Source organism: Urocitellus parryii, chromosome 1 (genome assembly GCF_045843805.1).
Source record: "Urocitellus parryii isolate mUroPar1 chromosome 1, mUroPar1.hap1, whole genome shotgun sequence".
NCBI lineage: Eukaryota > Metazoa > Chordata > Mammalia > Rodentia > Sciuridae > Urocitellus > Urocitellus parryii.
The window spans coordinates 117,198,145-117,218,796 of NC_135531.1; the positions used below are offsets into that span (position 1 = coordinate 117,198,145).

Here is a 20,652-nt window from a genome sequence, read left to right on the forward strand (position 1 = left end):
CCATTAGCACACCCAAGAGGAGATGTCTGTATGCAGTTGGAAACAGATGGATCCAGGAAGACAGATCTGAATTGGATATTGTAATAGGATATAGATTAGGCAGTTTTGAGCACATAGCCTACTAGAATAGGATTGTCCAGCAATGTGGATAGAGTTGGGAAATCAGGAGGGTGAAGGGGAAAAGAGGGGAGGAGAGAAGAACCTAAGACAGAATTCTGAGTAACACCAATATGTGAGAGGAGAGCACAGGAACCCATAAAATAAAGCAACAATTTAACCAATGAGGTGAAAGGAAAATCAATAATGTGAAGTAAGCAGAAGCAATGAAAACAACGCCTGTATACAAAAAGGAAATGATGAACAAAGTGTAACATTTGTATGAATTAAATTTCAGAAAGAACTCACATAATCTAGGAATAAAACTGGAAGACTTGTCAGAGGCAACTGTAGGAGTATTTGCAGTTCACAGAGATGAGAGAGAGAAAAATGCAAGGTGTGGATATGTATTCTAAACAACAGTCAATCTCTAGGAATAATTTCTATGTTTGTATTAAAAAGGTAAAAATTTGAATATGTGTTTTAAAGTACAACAATGTATTTGCAACCACTGGAAATATGTACCATTTCCTGTATTGGTTAGTAAGTGATACAATGCATCTTCAAGTTGGATTTAAAACAATTTTGAAAGCAGAGTTCATTTTATTGTCAAGATGTCCTGTGTGACTTAACCCATTGCATTACTGAGGAATTAGGTTTTTTTAACTGTGTTTAAGGTTAAGAATCATTTCAAATCCTTCTTATAAATTATCACAAGCTAAAAATAGCCTACATCTCAACCCCTTTATTGATGAAATTCACATGGAAAGAATCATTTAAAAAGTTAAAATTTCTACTACCTTTGACCTCATTCCCACTTTAAACATTCCCTTTTCTAATTTCTGTGAAAGACATAACTACCTACTTATCTGTGGCTGCCACAAGCCATATTAACCAATTCTAAGAAGGAGCAAAGATGAGGGCGTCAGATGCAACAAAATAAGAAGGGGAGAAACCTAACTTCTCACATTTTTTTAAATTATCATATTTCCATTTCACTACTTCTAAAATCATTAATCTAACAGCAAGGCTATTTCAAGGTAAAAATATGAAAGAACAAGTAACTAATGGAGAAAGAGTTAAGGAAGTACTGGTCATCTATTATTTTTCAGTTTCTTATTCGTATGTTCAATTTTTTCTCCTAAAATTGTCACAAAAATCAGTCATTAAGAACTCCAAGGAGCAAATCTATCAAATCCCTGACAGAATTATCTTCAACTGTTAGGTAACTAACTGCAAAAAGGTCACAGGTTATGTTTGTGTACTTTGGATTTCCGTGGAAATTCATCACCAGATTTCGCTTGCACATTAGATATGTACATTCTCCTCATTAGAAGCAGACAAACATATAACAAATGTTACTGTTTACCTAATAAAGATATCATTGATAGCACATAGAACAAAGAAACTATGAGATCAATCATGAGCACTGTTTAACTGGTGATGCTGTGGTATGGGTTACTTTCCTGAATTCAGTGAACAGCAAAGGACCGAAATTCAAATGCCTGCAGGGGAAGAGGAAGGTTGTCACCAATGATAGCTGAGAAAGTGCTTCAAGGCAAGCATGATGATCATCAGAGACAGAACCCAGCACTGGTGACCTACACAAGAGGAAGAAGAGAGGTCATATCAACTAAAGTTGTCTCAATAATCAAGATAAATCATATTTTAATGCAACAAAGTAAAAATTAAGGTGAACATACCATGATGAATATAATATTGAAAGGTTAAATAAAAATGGAACTACTTGTAATGCTCTGGATGACCTATAGTGAAGACAGAGGTAAAAAGAAATGTCAACATTACTAATCATGCCATCAAGAATGTTTGGTACCCATAAGTGATTCTAGAAGAATCAATCTTTTATGTGTATTTGACAAACTTACTATTTTTATATATTTGTTCATCTTGTATTTCAATCCTTTTTTATTTCCAGAAAGTTACTTTTCAAAAGAGAGTTAAAATAAATTTTTTCATTACTATCAAGACAATGATACCAATAAAAGGAATAAATTGAACAAGTGTTCCTTTGAGTTGTTTAATTATGTAGTATTATTCCTGCTTATAAAGGTATATAATCTGGAGTTCATTTTGATTTACTTCTTAGAAATAATTCAAAAAAATTCTCATTTTGTGCAATAGTATTATACAACACTTATACCCAAATAGGAAAAAAAAGTACTCATGAAACTTAATCTTTAATATATGCATATTTAAACTAGCTTTCATTTTAGCTTGAGAGTATATGCAAACTGAAGTAGAGATGTAGTTACTGATTTTGGTTTTGCTTAAAATTCATGAAGCTCTAAGACAAGCATTCTTGTATCATAAAAAAAGTGGAAAGGAAGATGATATTGTGAAAGTTGAGGAACACAAATTATGTTTTTCCAGAATCCTTTATTGCCTAGCTCCAGATGTTAATATTTTCACCATTTTCTCTGCATGCCCTAGGCAGTGTACCTTATCACAACATACAATGAGAGGCCCTTTAACTTCTCTTTTAATTTGCTGTTTATTCGAGATGAGTGACAACCTTCAGAACTGCTTGAGAAGTGAATGACGTATAAGCTAGCTGTCATAGTGCTTCACACAGAGAATGTGTCCCAAAGTTCAGCTCCTTTCTTCTCTGATATTCCCATAGAACACCTGCATCTCATAAAGAAAATCTTATTAATTTTGTTACCAGATACACTTCAAATAGCTGGGAATCTGTTTTGTTTCAGTCACCGGAACTCAGCCAATCACTGGACTAATTTTGACTAAGTTAGTAAGAAAGGAATTCTTTTCCCTTCCAGCAAAATAAACCAACAAAGGCTGCCTTTCCTTAAAATGATAATGTGCATTTAGCTAATCCTATCCTGTTTAAAGCAGCATATCTATTTAAATATATATATATATATATATATATATATATATATATATATATATATATTTAATTTATCTTGTTAGGGTTCTGCTTTATTGAAAGTGTGATTACATCAGATAATGGGAAACTGTCTAGCATGAACTGTCTTTGTTATTTCTGACATGAATAAATATTAGATTAATTAGAACATGTGCCAATATCACAATCCCAAATACATCTTTAAACACCATCAAAATGAGTAATATGAACTTTTATATTATTACATACATATTTTTCACAGCAATTATGTGAACACATTTAGTGAAAAACCATTATCAGGATTATTGCAAGTCTCATTTTTTTGTGTTGAATTTACATTATCCCTTAATTTTTAAAATAAATCTAAGCATTTTGTTACTAAAAGGATGTAAATCAATAAAGCCAAGTAATAATTGCTTTAACTAGTCCAATGGAAATTAAAGACTTTTTTAAAATTAAAATCATATTCACTGGTTGTTTGGCTAGATTTTTTACTTTAAAAAGTATTGTTGCCCTGTGATATAAAAATATCATGAGTAAATGAAATGAGTAAGTAACAATAGATATTATCAACTCACTCTGGGAGGGGTTCTACTTCTAAATAAGAGTTTGCAGATCAGAGCACATCATGCTGAGACAGTAAGTCATTAGACTGGTAAGGATTAAATAAAAATAGCATTTATAAATACCGAGAGTGTCAAGTCACGACTATGTCATATCTTCCATGAAAGAATGCATGTTAGAGAGGCTGGTGTTGAGATTATTGGCATGGAAAGCAAAGTTCTCTCTGGCATAAAACACTCCAATACAAATTGGAAGTGACACTTTGGTCCGAAAAAGAGAAACAACAGGAAATGGAATGTTTTTGTAACTTGAGCAAAAAAAAAATCAATAACATTTCTTCTTCTTCCTTTTTCTTTCTCTTCTCCTTTTCTTCTTGAATTGGGGCTTTGAGTCCTAATGCTCTGAGGATGTGCTGAAGAAGGTAGGCATGGAGGTGTGAGCATGGTCTGTTAAGGGGCGCTGGAATCTGCTGGAATCCAGGCTGGACGGGGAGGGCAGCCGTGGGGTGAGGGGTACCACAGGGCATCAGAGTGAAGCAGAAAGAGAAAAGCAACAAGGGGTGCAAATCCCTCTTGTGGGGAGCCAGAGTCCAAATGGAATTGGAAGGAAATTGCCCACTAGGAAGGGTGGATGAGCTCAGGTTTTTAGACCCTGATCAGGGCAAGGAGGTGCATTTGCAAAAGAGCAGCTTGCCATTAACTTTGGAGTCCAGGTGGAATGATGAGGTTGCCTGACCATGTATAGGAAGAGCTTTGATGTGGGATGACAGAGCTCAGATAGGTAGGGAGCTAACCACATGTGGCTGTGAGTGTCCGAGGACAGTTCTGCTAAGGAGATGTCCTCTGGGGCAGACCAGTGTGAAGAGGGTCACCACATGGAAACTAGTCAGAGTTGAGAAGGAGTGAGAAACCAAGTGAGGGTTGTGGACTGCATGAGAAATCTAAGCCAGAGCAGTGTGATTGGGGGATGAGGTGTTAGCACATATAGGGGGAATTTACTACAAACCCGAGTGCTGAAAATTAGATGTATTTAAGATAAGGAGACCAGATTCATGCTGCCAGAGAAGGGCGTTACAAATACAGAATGGGACAAAAGTAGAATGAGTCCTGCAGTTTGGATTAGCATTGGAGATAGCAGTATGAACTGTGTGGCTTTCAATATCTGTGGCTATATTTAGATGTCATTATGTGTGTATATTTTCATAAATTTGATTAACATGGCATTCATTTTTAGACCTGATGTAAGTTGTTTTGACTGAAAGCAACACTGTGGGTTTGACCTAGTTAAAACACCCCTGACCCTGTGTGGTTGTTTGTGATATAGCCCATTTATTTCTCATCTCAAAAACTCAAAAAACAACACTTCATACAGGCTGAGCACAGGAGCATTGCACGCGTTTTCTTTAAGTTATACAACATATGACCCCCATGGAAAAACTCAAGAGAGACCTTAATAAAGGAAAAATCACAATCCTGTCTTCAAAACACATACAGACACACACACACACACACACACACACACACACACACACACACACACACCTTGAGCTTCTTGCATCTCCCAGACTCCTTTCAGCTACTTGTCAGTACTAGGATGCATGAAGTTTTTACAGTTTCACATATTTTGGTTTCTCTCATTTGTCTCACCTCACTGAAACACTCAAATTGTCCCCCCAGTCAGTGCTATTCTGATTGTGGCCACTTAGAGACCTCAAGACCATTAGAGAAACCATAATAAGAATTTACACACAAACACATACATACACACTCACATTCTAGTTCTGTCCAAGAGAATCTGCAAGCAAAGTTATAGCCCAATAACAATGAATATACCTATCACACAGACCTTTGCTTCCAGTTATTGTTGAGGGCCAGAGACAAGTCAAGATGGCGCCTGGCACTTTGCCAAGAGGAGTGGTTTGAGAAGTAACGCCATCGAGCCATTAAGATGATGGAGATTCCTTAATGACTGACTGCTGTGTCTAGATTATGTCAATTAAGTTAAGCTGTGTGTAATTATTAAGATGATGAGGATTCCTTATTGGTTGACTGCTGTATCTAGTTTATGTTAATTAAGCTGTGATTAATTAGTTAAGTATATATACCTCTGCAGAGAAGCGGCTCCTGCTGTATCAACCTTCATAAGTTGCTTGTCACCTCCCCCTCCGCCCTCCCGTTATTTTGCCCAGCCAGACTGTGGCAGTTATTTCTCTCCAGTTGAAGCAACTGGGGTTCCCCCCAAAATAGCTGAGTTCAAGGAGAATACAAGATAAATCTGGAATACTACTTTCTTCCAAAAGCAAAAACTTTCTCAAGAATGATAGTGATACACCTAGAGTTCACAGAGTAAGCTTGACGTGTCTTCCATTGAACAAAGCATTCTGCTGTCATATATAAATAAAAATAAAATAAAAAAAGATAAATAATGATAGTTAAGCCTTGTGTCCCATCAGATAAAATGGGAATTCATGAGTTCAATAGATGGATAAATAGGGTAATGAACTGAGAGTTTTATGAGAAACTTATAGTTAAAAGTACCTTCCTGCAATATTCTCACTAATTATAAAAGAGAAACATTAATGTTACAGTGGAGAAGGGATCAAATTAAATAAAAAATCAGATTAAAAATGGATCATGTACCACCTAATAGAATGCAATAAACAGAACATTACATCACTTCTGAGATATTCCTCTAAAAGATCTATAACCTGAATTTAATCAGGAGGAAACATCAGATAATTTTATAGATTATACAACTGCGTCTTTGAAAGTTTCATAGAGATTAGAGATATTTGAAAATAAAATACAGCAGATGATCCTTAGCTGGAACCATTCAGTATTAAAGACAATATTGAGTCAATTGAGTTAACTCAGATGGCATTAAGGTTCATGTCACAGAAACATACCAGTGTTAATTCCTTGTGTTGGTGATTGTATTATAATTATGTGAAAGAAGGTCTTTATAAGAAATATACATTAGAGTATTTGGAGGTAATTGGATATTAGATTGACACATTTTTGTGAAATACTTTTAAAAAATCCCTCGAAAACAGAACTATAATGAACTTTAGCTCTTTGTAAGTTGGTTATCTTGGGCATTTGTCATAGTTTTAAAAAGCTTACTAAACTACTGGTGATTTTTGAGAGCATTTCAATATTACCAGCAATGTTTTTTAAAAAGCAAAGATCTGCTAACCTAAATTTTTGAGTCAAGGATCCCAAATGTACTGACATAGATCTTATACAGCAATCAATGAGTCAGCATATACCTGGATCCAACAGTCTATGAGATGATTTATTTAATTAAAACTAAGAAAGCAATACAGAGTGCAGAGGGGTTGGTCTCTTTGCAACTGATACACCCACTCTCACTGCGCTGAGGTCTCAGGAAAGGACTACAGCAGAAACGTGCTGGTATGAAGTAATGACTCAGAGGTCCTCAAGGCTATTAATGTTTTAAAGGTGCATCTTCTAGTGATGAGTGCCTAACAGGAGGCCCATGCTAGCTCTCTTTCCTTGACTCTATGCATTAATGTATCTGCTTGCACACATGTTACCCATTCTTTCTTATACCTGGACTTTCTAGCTAAAGGGGATGTTTTAATCAAGAGATATTTTTATTCTTTTTTATCTATAAAATAATCATCAACCTGGTAGCTCACTTCTATCATTTCAGCCATGTGAAGGCTGGGGCAGGAGAGTCACAAATTCAAGGCCAGTCTTGGCAGCTGAACAAGAGCTTATCTCAAAATAAAGAATGAAAAAGAGCTGAGGATGTAGCTCAGTGGTAAAGCAGCACTTCTGGGTTCAATCTCAAAAAAAAAAAAAAAAAAAGGATTATCAGCTAATGTGACATTGGAGAAATATAAATGGAGACAAAATGACAATATGTTTAAAATTTAACAGAAATGCTTTCTGAATCAAATTAAAAACATATTAAATTACTTCTTCCCTCAGATAGTTTGTGAAAATCAGATTATATAGTTATTACCTTCAGGTATCTTATCGAAAATATGAGACTCAATTCCAGGAAAAGAAGTTGCTTAATTGGTTCTAGGTTTCAGGATCTCAGATCAATTATGTATTATAAACTAAAATTTCTTCAAATCCCTTATAATTAAAATAATTTCAGGATATTAAAAAACAGAATATTGAGACAATACACTGAGAAAAATGAAGTGTCATTCAATGTAATTAAATTTGCTTTAAGTTTTATTTTTAATAGGCATTGATAAAAATTTAATAAATTATAAAAGTTATAAAACAGGTGATGTTCAAGTACTAATTTATTTGATAAGATTATAAATTGAGTTGGAACTTTAATATATTTTAATGATTAGAATCTGCCAAAGTATCTGTATTTGAGATTAAAACTAAACAGTATATTAAAGAAAGTACAAAATATTACTAACCTTATGGGACTTTGAATTTTCTTTATTTAAACATGCCTCAGCTTATACTTCCAAAATCACAGCTACAGATATAGTATGTTGACCACTGAGTTTCTTGCCCGTCCATGGTAGCAAGATTCTGGAATGTTGGGTTTCAGTTCTCCCCCTTCTTAACAAAATCTCAGCACTTCAGGTGGTCCTGAGATTTCACTCTAGCTATGGATCTGGTGGTCATGAGAGTATGTGAGCACTTATGCTGAAAAAAATCGTTGTCTTATAAGGCACTTTATAAGTTGGTTTGGAGGACTCTGCACAGTCTATAAGGGATGCCTTACCTTCAAACAAGGGAAAAGAACCCTTTTGCAGCCACAGTGAGTTCAGGGGAGCAGGCATTGAAGGTTTTCAAGTGCACCCAGGCCAGATACCCTTTACTTCAAGTATCCAAAGCATACCTTTTCTTTGTCAAGCTGTGATTGGCATGGGAAACATGAGTAATCTGAGAATATTTTTTACACTTTTATGATCAAGTACTGTGTTTCATTTCTAGCTCTCTCTTCTGTCTGGCTTCAAGAGATGATGATCCCTCAATTACCACCACCTATATTCTCATCTTTTACACTTTACTTTAAATTCATCATTAACAGAGCTGAGCCTGTTATTTCCTTCCTTTAATGCAAAAATGGCATTTTGCCCTAGCTACCTGATTCCAATAGTTCACATAGTTACTGTCTTTAAAATCTCTCAAACCTCACAGACCCTAAGAAGGAAATCCACCCCCTTCCTGCCATGTCTTATCTATGTCACCATCAGTGAAAGTTTGTGTAGTCACTGGGCCAGCTGTCAACAGGGGTTTGACAGACTGTCAACACTTCTCCTGCCACGAATGCCTGCACTGTCACTGTCACTCAGTGAGTTAACCAGATCTAGAGCCACATCTGTAAAGATTGCCTCCTGGAACCATCAGTTCCAATACTATCCAAGTCAGTTTTTCTAGAAACACAGCCTGATATTCTTGTGTAAATAATTTATTGATCAAGCGTCCTCAGGAGAAAGAGAGTCCGTGAAACAAAATTTGGGAGATGGGTGACACTAGTGACATGGCTGAACTGAGTTGCCTGTTGCTCACCTCCCTACTAAAAGGTACCACCGCAAAGTATAAACAACTGTAGTCCAACTGTTGTGACTGGGAAGTCCCCTGCACAGCAGCAGTGAGATCCTTGTGAAATACAAAGATCCAAGACAGCACCCCGGAGAGGAGAGAAGACACTCAGAGGCTCCAGGGCTCTCTACCTGGTCTAACCTGGTCTAATTATTATTATTTTTTTTTCCCTCAGAGCAAAGATGGATTTCCTTTCACCTCCTGGGTCGCTGGGATTACAGTCATACACCACCATCCTGGCTGAAAATAGATCTTTTGAATCAATTCAGTTAGAGGAAATGAAGAAAAAATGAATGAAATGAATGAAAAATCTAAGGGAGCTATGGTACAACATTCAATGACAAATATTTCCATTACTTCTATTCTGGAGGGAGAAGAGTTGGAAAAGGGCACTGAAAGCATATTTAACAAAATAATACCAGAAAAATTCTCAAATACTAGGATAGTTGGGGAAACAAGATCCCATAGAGCTCAAAGAACCCTAATTAGACTCAACTCATGCAGTCCTGTCCAAGACACAGTATAATCAAGCTGTCAAAATGAAAAGATAAATAATTCTTAGGAAGAGGAAAATATTAAATAACATAGAAGGAAATGTTAATTGAATAATAACAGATTTCTCTCAAATTGAGGGCCAGGATAGAATGGAATAATATATTCAGAGCACTAAAAAAACAAAAACAAAAACAAAACAACAACAACAAAAAAAAAAACAAACACCCAAGAAAAACTCTTTCAGATATGAACTCTATATCCATCGAAGTTAAGTTTCAGAAACAATAAAGCAATAGTCTTTTTCAGACAAGTTAAAACTGACAGAATTTTTCTCCATCATATCAGGCGTATAAGAAATATTTAAGAAGAGGCCAGAATTAGAAATAAGAGTAAAACTACTGTGATAAAGATATAAATACATTATAAAAAGTACTGGTAGAGTAGATATGCAAATGATAATAACAAAATAATCAAACAAAATCAATAAAGAAAAAAACAAACAAACAAACAAAACTAGTGGGAAGTACCAGAAACCATGAGGAGAAGGGGAAGCACTCTCTCCTAAGAATGAAGATGGCTCTTGATATTGCTTGGTTGCAACTGCCATTTGACATTGGTGATCATTCTTCTCATTCCTTAGCATGAGTTACAGGAAGAAAATGCTTTCTGAGTGGTTTCTATTTAAAACGTAAAATAATAATAATACTGTTGACCCACGGGTCCTAGCAGACATTTACAGGGTGTTTCATATAACAGCTACAGATACACATTCTTTTGGCAGTACTGGGGATTGAACCCAGTAAAGTTTTACCACTGAACTATATTCCCAGCCCCTTTTAGTTTTTATTTTAAGACTTGTGATCATCATGTCTCAGACTCCCAAGTCACTAGGATTACAGGTGTGTGCCACCATGCCCAACTAGAACACGCATTCTTATCACATAAGGACTGACAGCAAAACAAGTTCAAAGACATTCTTAAAAATCAAAATAATATCATAGCTATCTTCTTTGACTACAGCAGAATAAAATTGGAAATAAAAACAAGAATAACAGTAGAAATTGTACAAATATATAGAAATTAAGCATGTATCTGATTAGCCAATAAGTCAATGATAAAAATTGGAAGGTAAATTTTAAAAAAGTTTGAAGCAAGTTAAAATGGAAACAACACACCCAATTATATAATAATTAAGCAAAAGCAGTACTGAGAGGAAATTTTATAGCACTGAATGCATACATAAAGGTAGAAAATTGTTAGATAATAAAACCTAACAGTGCAACTTCAGGAAATAGAAAAGAAAAACAAACCAAATTCAAAATTATGGGAAAGAAATAATAAAGATTATTAAAGAAAGAAATGAAATTGAGACCAAAATCTTTTCAAATAATACAAGAGATCAAAAAACCAAAAAGTGGTTTTTGAAAAGATAAACAAAATTGACAAACTTTTAACTATACTACTTATTTAAAAACAAAACAGAAAAGACACAAAAATCAGAGACATAAAATCTCTATAGAACAGTAAGCTAAAAGTGGTTGACAGCATTTAATTATACATTTTAGCTAGGTGAGAAGAGTTTGAGTGTTCTCAACAAAATGAAGCTATAAATTTTTGAGCTGATGGATATACAATTACAGTTATAAAAAAATTAAACTTAGAGAGAGACAGATAGTTAAGACAGTCAACAAGCGAGGTGCAGTGACACCCCAGCAGCTCAGGAGGCTGAGTCAGGAGGATAGTGAGTTCAAAGACAGCCTCAGCAATTTAGTGAGTTCCTACGCAACTCAACAAGACGCTGTCTCTAAATAAAACATAAAAAAGGGCTGGGGATGTGTATCAGTGGTTAAGTGCCCCTGGGTTCAATCTTCAGTCCAGAACGAGAGAGAGAGAGAGAGAGAGAGAGAGAGAGAGAGAGAGAGAGAGAGAGAGAAAGGGAAAAAAAGATAGCTGAGAGCTAGTGTTAGAGAGGATGTAGAAAAATTGGGACCTTCATACGTTGCTGGTAGGAATATAAAATGATACCATCACTTTGAAAATCTTGGCAATTCTTCAATCATATGGGATTACCACATGACCCAGCAATTCCACACTTATTCCACGTAAATGTATATTCATGAAAATAATTTTTATGTGAATGTTCATAGTAGCATTATTTATAATTCATAATAGCCCAAATGTCAAAACAACATAAATATATATAAAAATATATGCTTCAAATCATGAATAAATAAATAAAAGGTAGTGTATTTATATATGGGAGCATTATATAACAATAAAAAGAAGTCAGCTTTTTGGATCCCCCTCTCATTAGTCAGTTCTCAGCCTCGGTCTGCTTGGGACTGATGGGGTAGGGGAAGTGAAACACAGTGTCTCATGTAGTGCTGCCTCTGATTCTGTGGACAACATTTCCTGTGAAGGATCAGCTGTGAGTTTTCAGCAATCAACCTTAGGTGACTACCATAGGATGGGTACCCCAGCCCAGTGAAGGAGATAGAGACAATCATATAACTCAAACCAGAATAATTTTAAGAATAAAAGGGACAGCTGTTGATAGGTATGCCAGAAAACAGGTGAAATATAAGACTGTCCCAGACAAGTAGGAACATACGTTCATCCTGTCCCCTCCCCATTACACCCTCACCATGTGGGACATGGTGTTGAAGAAAAGCCCACAAAGGTTTCTCTAAGGACTGTGCAGCCTTCTCCACTGGCAGTCTAGCAAAGGGAGACCTCATGTCTCCCCTGTAAATCTTTCTCCTGGCTGCTGGGTCTTGGTGCATGGCTGGTGAAGAGAAAACACATCCAAAGGCATAATTCCCCCTTTCCACTTCTCATGTCAATGTCTTAAGATGAGGGGAAGAGTTGTTTATTTTTCCCTTAATTTTAAAGAGTTTAAAAGAAGTAGCATGGTCTTTCTTAATCGATTGCTTCCAAATTATATAACCAGGGCAAAAGGAGCAGGAGCAACAAAACCTTTCAAAATGATTTTAGATGTGCTAAGTTTATAAAAAAATTGTTAAAAGTGAAGAAAATTAAGATGAAATTTCCTTCACAAGCATATTTAAGAAGCCCCAAGGACCCCAAAGAGTTGTGAAATATTTAAACATGTTTTAGAAGTTGCCAATGTGAAGGCATTTTTCAGGGTTTCCAGTACATAATTCTCTTAAGAACCTTATCTTTCCAGGAAAAATTTTATGAAAAGAGAAAACAGGAAAAAAATGATTTTCCAAATCCATGAAAAATACATTTTAAAAGGATAAAAGAAAGTATATTTAAGAGTGTTTCCTATGACTGGGGTTGTGGCTCAGTTGTAGAGCACTTGCCTAGCATGCGTGGAGTACTGGGTTTGATCCTCAGCACCACATAAAAAATAAATAAATAAATAAAATTAAGGGGTATGTGTGTGTGTGTGTGTGTGTGTGTGTGTGTGTGTGTGTGTGTGTGTGTATAAAGAGTGTTTCCTAGAAGCATCCTTGGAACCCAGAGAGAAGCACATTTTGTCAATGGCAATGATTCACAAGAGTGTGAGAATGTGATGGTAGACGTTTTACATCTTGTCACCACATTCCTGAGGTTGCCTTATCATTTCTCAAAGTTCTCTTAGCCCAAGTGAACCCAGGGAAATCATGAAACTGGTGATGTGTGCTTTTTGAGTGAATGATTTGATCATATCACAAGAAGTATGTTCTCTTTAGTAAATTGAATTGGCATACTTGTCAAATCTGAATGCATATAAAATATTTAACAGCATTCTTGAGTTTTACGTGACAAACATTGAAACACATGTGTACAATTTTTGACCTATCAACACACTGGTGAGATCATTACAATAGTAAAGGTAATAAGCATATTTATAATTCCCTCAAATTTCCTTGTGCCTCTTTATAATCCATCCCTGTTTGACTTCATCATCTGTCCCAAAAAAACCTCTGATCTTCTGTAACTTTAAATTAGTTTGCATTTTATATAATATTACATAATGAAACCATACAAGATACACTCACTTTTTAAAAATATTTTTTATTTGTTGAAGGACTTTTATTTTATTCATTTATTCATATATGGTGCTGAGAATCAAAGCCAGTGCCTCTCACATGCTAGGCAAGTGCTCTACCACTAAGCCACAACCCCAGCCCGATATACTCACTTGTTTTCTAGCTGCTTTCACTCCACAACTTTTGATATTTATCCACTTGGTGCTTTTGTTAATGATTTGTCCCTTTAGGTTGATGGGTAATACTCTATTATGTGAAGATGCTACAACTTGTTTGTTAACTTTTGATGGACATTTGGGTTATTTCCTGCTTGGGGCTATTACAAATAAATTTGTTGTGAAAATATGTGAGCAAATATTTGTGTGGATATATACTTTCATTTTTCTTAGGTAAATATTTATGAGTGGATTGACAGGATCTCATGTTTAAATTTCTAAATCATTGTCAAATTGGTTTTTCCAAAGTGATTTTTGCCATTTTACATTACCACTAATAAATTTGGCATAGATTTTTTTTTAGATAAATACCGACATCATGTACCATATATTTAAAAAATATATTGACTTTTATGTAAAGTAAATTTTCTATTATTTCAAAGGCATCATTAAAGTAATAGAAAGATAGTCTATAGGTTTGGGAGAAAATATTTACCAAATGTACATGTAATAAAACATATACTAAAAGTATAATAAAATCTCAAAACTCAATACTAAGAAAGGAATGACCTCAAAATAAAATGAACAAAATATCTAAATAGTTCATTAAAGCAGCAGTATGGATGTCAAGTGTGTGTGTATAAAGATGGCAACATCATTGGTCATTAGGGAAATGTAAATTGAATCTACCATGAGATATTGATAAACTTTAATCAGAATGCTTTAATTAAAGAGTCAAACCACATTTCTTAATGAGGATGTGAAAGAATCGAAACTATCATACATGGTGGTAGAAGAAAGAGTTTAAGTGTCTATTGAGTGAATAATGGTGTGCTAGTTTCTGTGTGAGTTTTACACTTCCTACACTGTTGACACTAACTAGAGGTACTTGTACCTCGCTAACTGCTTTATTCTTAAGGAAGATTAAAAAACTAATTTATTCTTATGGAATCCTTTTAGGCCTTATTTTATTATGGGGATATTATCCAGGCCCTTTTTAGGGGGTACATCCCAGGGAGATTGAACTCAGGGGCATTTAACCATTTAACCACATCCCCAGTCCTTTTATTTAATTTTTAATTTCAATACAGGGTCTCACTAAGTTGCTTAGGGCCTTGCTAAGTTGCTGAGGCTGGCTTTAAACTTGTAATCCTCCTGCCTCAACCTCCAAAGTTGCAGAGGTTATAGATATGCACCACCGATCCCAGCCTGAGCGCTTATTCTTAAAACATTCTTTTCTTCTCCTCTGTGAAACCTCATACTTTCTTTCTCCTTCCCTTTTGACTGTTCCATCCCAGATTTTCTTTCATATTTCTCTTCTTCCTGTTTTAAATGCTGATGCTCTTTGGACTCTCTCTTAAAACTTATTTTCTTCTTATACCACAGACTCCATAAGGTGTGCCAACTCATCTAGTCTCTATAGTTCAATGGCACAGGCATTGATTGATTGCAATTGATGCAAGATTATATCTACCTACCTCTTTAAAGCATTTCAATTATTCTGGTCACACATACATAGTCTCTTTAAAATAACAAACTCTTTGTAAATGACCAAAAAAAAAAAAAAGTAAATAAACCTTAGACTCAGCCTTTCCTAATGTATTTGCCTAAACTCTTCTCTTGTGTATTTTATTCCTAGTCTTAACAAATGTATTCTTCAAAAGTGATATTCTCTTTTATTTAAGGGCCTCCCCAACTTCTTGGAACAGTCTCTTAGTTTCTCCTGACCACTTACGTCTTATGAATTTATATATCACTTCTTATTCTTCCATTAATTTATTCAGGGATGAGTTAAATGTCTGTATTGTGCCCAATCACAGTACTTCAGAAATTTTGTGATATTGAGTTATCTGAATTTCCCATCAGAAAGAAAGAACTCTGAGAACATGGACCTTATCTATGTTTCCCACCACAATATCTCTATATTTATAATATTATATTGTATAATATTAGTTTGCATGCATAATACATTAATAGAATGATATAGAAATGAGAACCTCTGTGCTTACCAAAAGGGAGGCTTATAGGCAATTGAGAAAACTAAGAGGAGTCTAAGTGTAGAAGTGAATATGAGCACTCAGATGAATAAGCCTTTGGTAGATGGGAAAGGCTGACCTGATCAACCCTCACTAATAAATATAAGAGGCTGTCACCCTACTTCAAGGCAGTTTGACATAACAGTCTACTTTTGGAGATGTCCACTATGCTTCAAGATTAACAAATTAAAACAAACGGGGGAAAAAAAAGACTAGCAACATCAACAAACACCACTAAAAAAATCTGGATATTGGGAGGAAGAAGGAAGCTATCTTATTAAAGTTCACCAACACCAAGGAAATTGAAGAAAACTCATTATAAGAAGGAGAATGAGGGGCGAGGAAAGAAGGAAGGAAAATAAGAAAAGGGGGGAGGAAGAGAGAGAGCGAGAAAAACATACAAGATTCAAACTTAGCACCAAAATAAAACCTAACTTGGCATTACCTTACACTAATTTGATTCAAAATGTAAAACTCTTCAATGTGTTATCATTCCCTCTCTCATCTTTTATTCACTCAATCTTTTTACTGTTATTGAATTTAAAAATTTTCCCAAAGATTTTACTAGATCTTATGATCTTTCTTCAGAAAACTTTCTTCAGAAAACATGTGGTACTCAATTTTTTTTGAGAGAGAGAGAGAGAAAACATTTTTTTTTTTTTGTAGATAGAACAACACAATGCCTTTATTTTTATGTGGTGCTGAGAATCAGCTAGGCAAGCACTCTACCAGCCCCGTGGTACTCAATTTTAATGCTCATTGTGCTACCTATGAAATTGTACATTTGATGCCTGAGTTTTATTACTTATTGAGGATGTCTAAAAAACTGCATTACATGTAGAATAATCACAAGTAATTAAAACATAACATGAGTAATTCTAGAGACTTGGAAAACAGAAGATGGATGATAGCTGAGTTTGTCATGGGATTAACTATTGATAAAAGAATGATTTTCAGAGGTGATTTGACAAGAAGACTGGCTAGAAGCACATAGCAGAAAAATGACTCATAAATCAATTTTTAAGCTAAATTGCTAAATACTACTGAATTTCTTTCATTAAAAAATAAATACTAGAAATATTTATCTATGGATTTGGGCAAAGGTAAATCAGAACTTCTTTTGCTTGTACACATGAATCTCTGCCCAGTCTTTTTAAAAAATATTTATTTATTTACTATGTTTTAATGTGGTACTGAGGATCGAACCCAGGGCTTCACACATGCAAGGCAAGTGCTCTACCACTGAGCCACAACCCCAGCCCCAGCCCAGTCTTTATTTCAAATAAGTGAAATGTTTTTAACCTTTGCTTACACAACTCATGGCTCTTCTATGAATACCTTTACTTTATCCAAGACTGCTTTGTTCAATGGCATTTTTCTTGTCTGTAGGGCCACCTTAATGAAAAATATGTGGAATATTCCTTTAGAAACCACCAATAGATTCATTCTCTAACCTGCATATATACAATGATGTCATGACAAATTTATGTTGGAAAAACTGGTTCAGCTGAAATAACAAGTCAAATCAATTTTATAATATTTTATATATGAATAATAGCCATTTCACTGCTTATTTTATTTGTTTTTTGAATGAACTTTATTGTATATGTTTAAGGTTTACATAATGATGTTATTGGACATATTACAATGATTACAGTAGTGGGCCAAATTAACAGGACTATAATCTCACATATTTAACTTATTTTGTAATGAGAGTAGCTAAAAAATCTATTTATTTAGCACAAAACCCCAGTATGTTTTTATTTACTAAATCTTCATGTATGTCAGGTCTCTGGACTAGTAGTAGATGCGCAGGATGATTATTTCACTTTGGTATGGTATGGCGAGAGAGTAGAGAGGAAGAGGAAGTCTGTGTGGGAGATTGAAGATATAACCTGAGTTCCATTATCAATGAAATCATAAATAAGCTTATGACACAGTATACATCTTTACATGCTCACAGTTGTTGGTCAGATTTGGAACAAGTGTGTTACTTTATTGGCATCAATGTGATCAATCCGAGTCATTATATAATCTAATTTGAACAGTTGTTTTGCATTCCATCCTATTTTTCTCTAGACCATGTTGTCTGGGTTTAAATAAGCACATATTAATAGTATTACATCACCTACTGACTTTTGCTCTGCCTGCAACTCTGAAACCATCAACTCCCTATTAATGATACTCTTTCTGGTTGTTTCTGAATGTTCATCCGAGAATATAATAAATATAATAAATATATTACACAACAGGTATTAGACACCACATAGCAATCACCATTGTTTTACAATTTGGCTCTTGTCTCCTGTCTGGTGGTGTTGGGCCAGGGCCTGCCTGTGTTTGTAGTGTTCACAGTGCAGCCATCTTGTTGCCTGCCACTATATCACAACCACCACCAAACTCTGAAATTGTTCAAGGCACAAATGTGTTGAATTTTAGAGATTCCCAGAATCTAAAACTTTGCTACTATTTCTTCTTCTTTTGTGTACTATTCTATAAAATTTTGGGGAAAAATATTGTTTTTCTAAAAATAACAATATAATGATTTGAATGCAAAATGTACTACTTAGGTTAAATGACAGATAAAATATATCCAGAGAAACAATAGTAACATGGGAGACACAAACAAGATAAATTATTCATAGTGATGCATAAAAAAGGTAAAAATATGGAAAATGGGGAATTGAAGTTAAGAAAAGTTTTAATAAATATGTAATTGGAGTTACAGAAAGGAGAGATGACAGAGCATGGGGAAAATAAAATATTCAAAAGGGATTAATAGATGAGAATGTTTCAGAATGGCTGTAAGACAGAAATCCCCAGATTCATAAAGCATAATGAGTCACAAGAAGGATAAACCTGAGAAAACAAATTTCTAAGCACATCTCTATGGATCTGAAGAAAACTAAGTACATAGAAAATTTCAAAGTAATGAAATAGAAAGAAAAATAAAAGATGGGCTTATGATTGTCTTCTTGAAACAAATTAAAGCTGTAAAAGGGTTTAATAGTACCTCTACAATTTAAAATAACAACTATCTAAATAGAGCCATGTATTCCTTGTAATTATTTTTAAGGAATAAGGATAAAAAAAAAAACTTTAGAATTAACTTTTTAAAAGAGCAGTGAAAGAGAACTTAAAAAAAAAAAAAGCATTTAAAGCATAACAAGATAAGCCAGGTGCAGTGTCACTTGCCTGTAATCCCAGCAGCTCAGGAGGCTGAGACAGTAGGTTCATGAGTTCAAAGTTAGTCTCAAGGGATGTGGCTCAAGCGGTAGCACGCTTGCCTGGCATGCGTTCGGTCCAGTTTCGATCCTCAGCACCACATACAAACAAAGATGTTGTATCCGCCAAAAACTAAAAAATAAATATTAAAAAAGAAAACAAGGGCTGGGGATGTGGCTCAAGCGGTAGCGCGCTCGCCTGGCATGCGTGCGGCCCGGGTTCGATCCTCAGCACCACATACCAACAAAGATGTTGTGTCCGCCGAGAACTAAAAAATAAATATTAAAAATTATCTCTCTCTCTCTCTCTCTTAAAAAAAAAAAAAGAAAAGGAAACAAAACATCAAAGCCAGTCTCAGCAATGGCGAGGTGCTAAGCAATTCAGTGAGACCCTGTCTCTCAAAAAAATTCAAAAAATGGGGCTCAGAACATTGATGTGGCTATGTTATTAGAGTATGCTGATTTTAAGTCAATGTTCACAGCAGCTCAATTCTCATAGCCAAACTGTGGAAGCACCCTAGATGTCCTTCAATAGATGAATGGATTTTTAAAAAGAAGAAAAAAAACCTGTTGTATATAAACACAATGGAATATTACTCAGCATTAAAAGAGAATAAAATTATGGTATTTTCAAGTAAATAGATGGAGTTGGAAAATATCATGCTAAGCAAAATAAGCCAATTCCAAAAAAACAAAGGCCAAATGTTCTCCCTGATAAGTGGATGTTGATTCATAATGGGGAGAGAAAAGGCATGGAGAAAATGGAGGAACTTATTAGAGGCAAAGGGGAGGGAGGGTGGGAAGAGTTCATAGGTGCAGGAAAGATGGTGGAATGAGATGGACATCATTACTCTAGGTACATGCATGATTGCACATATAGTGTGATGCTACATCTTGTACAACCAGAGAAATGAAAAGTCGTGCTGCAATTGTGTACAATGAATCAAAATTCATTCTGCTGTCATAAATACCTAATTAAATAAAATAATAAAAAGGAATATATATATTGAGAGCCCCAGAGTTTAATCCTCAGTACTCCCCGCTCAAAAAAAAATAATAGCAAGAAAAATGGTCTAAAATGCAAAACAGAAAGATGAGTGATATGATTTATAAGGCCATGGAAATATGAAGGGAATCTTCTGTAAAACAATAGCTGCAATAAATAGTAATATTTAGGAATGGCTGTTGGGGTTAATGTACACAATGGAACTAACACAATCCTCCACTCTTAATATTTACAAAAGGAACATCCCAAGAGCATTCTTAATAGTAGTAGGAGAGAGATAAGTTTAGAGTTTGTGAAGTATGCTTAATGGTGTCTAGGGTAATCAGTAAAACAATCAGAGTTCATAACTTCAAGCCAATGGAGGGATAAAATAAAGTTTTAAAAAGTCTTAGTCATTCTAAGGCAGGAAAGAGACTTGGAGAAAATACTAAGTGGGGGAAAAGAGGCAAAGAAAAAAAAAACTGTCGAAAAGAGAGGTAAACAGAAATCACAAAATAATATGTCAGAAATAACTCAAATACATAAAAAAAATCACAATAAATATCAGTAGATGACAGGTAACAAATAGCATCAGAAAACATCATAAGAATAACAAGCAAATCATGAATTGGTATGTTCATTTTTCTATCATAGCTATTATGTTGG

General features: G+C 34.8%; 2 pseudogenes; both read left to right on the forward strand.

Moving 5' to 3' along the window:
- The window catches only part of LOC144254491 (AP-1 complex subunit sigma-3 pseudogene), a 169,847-nt pseudogene that overhangs the window by 121,720 nt on the left and 27,475 nt on the right, over window positions 1-20,652 (forward strand).
- LOC144249578 (small nucleolar RNA U3) lies at window positions 10,075-10,263 on the forward strand (annotated as a pseudogene).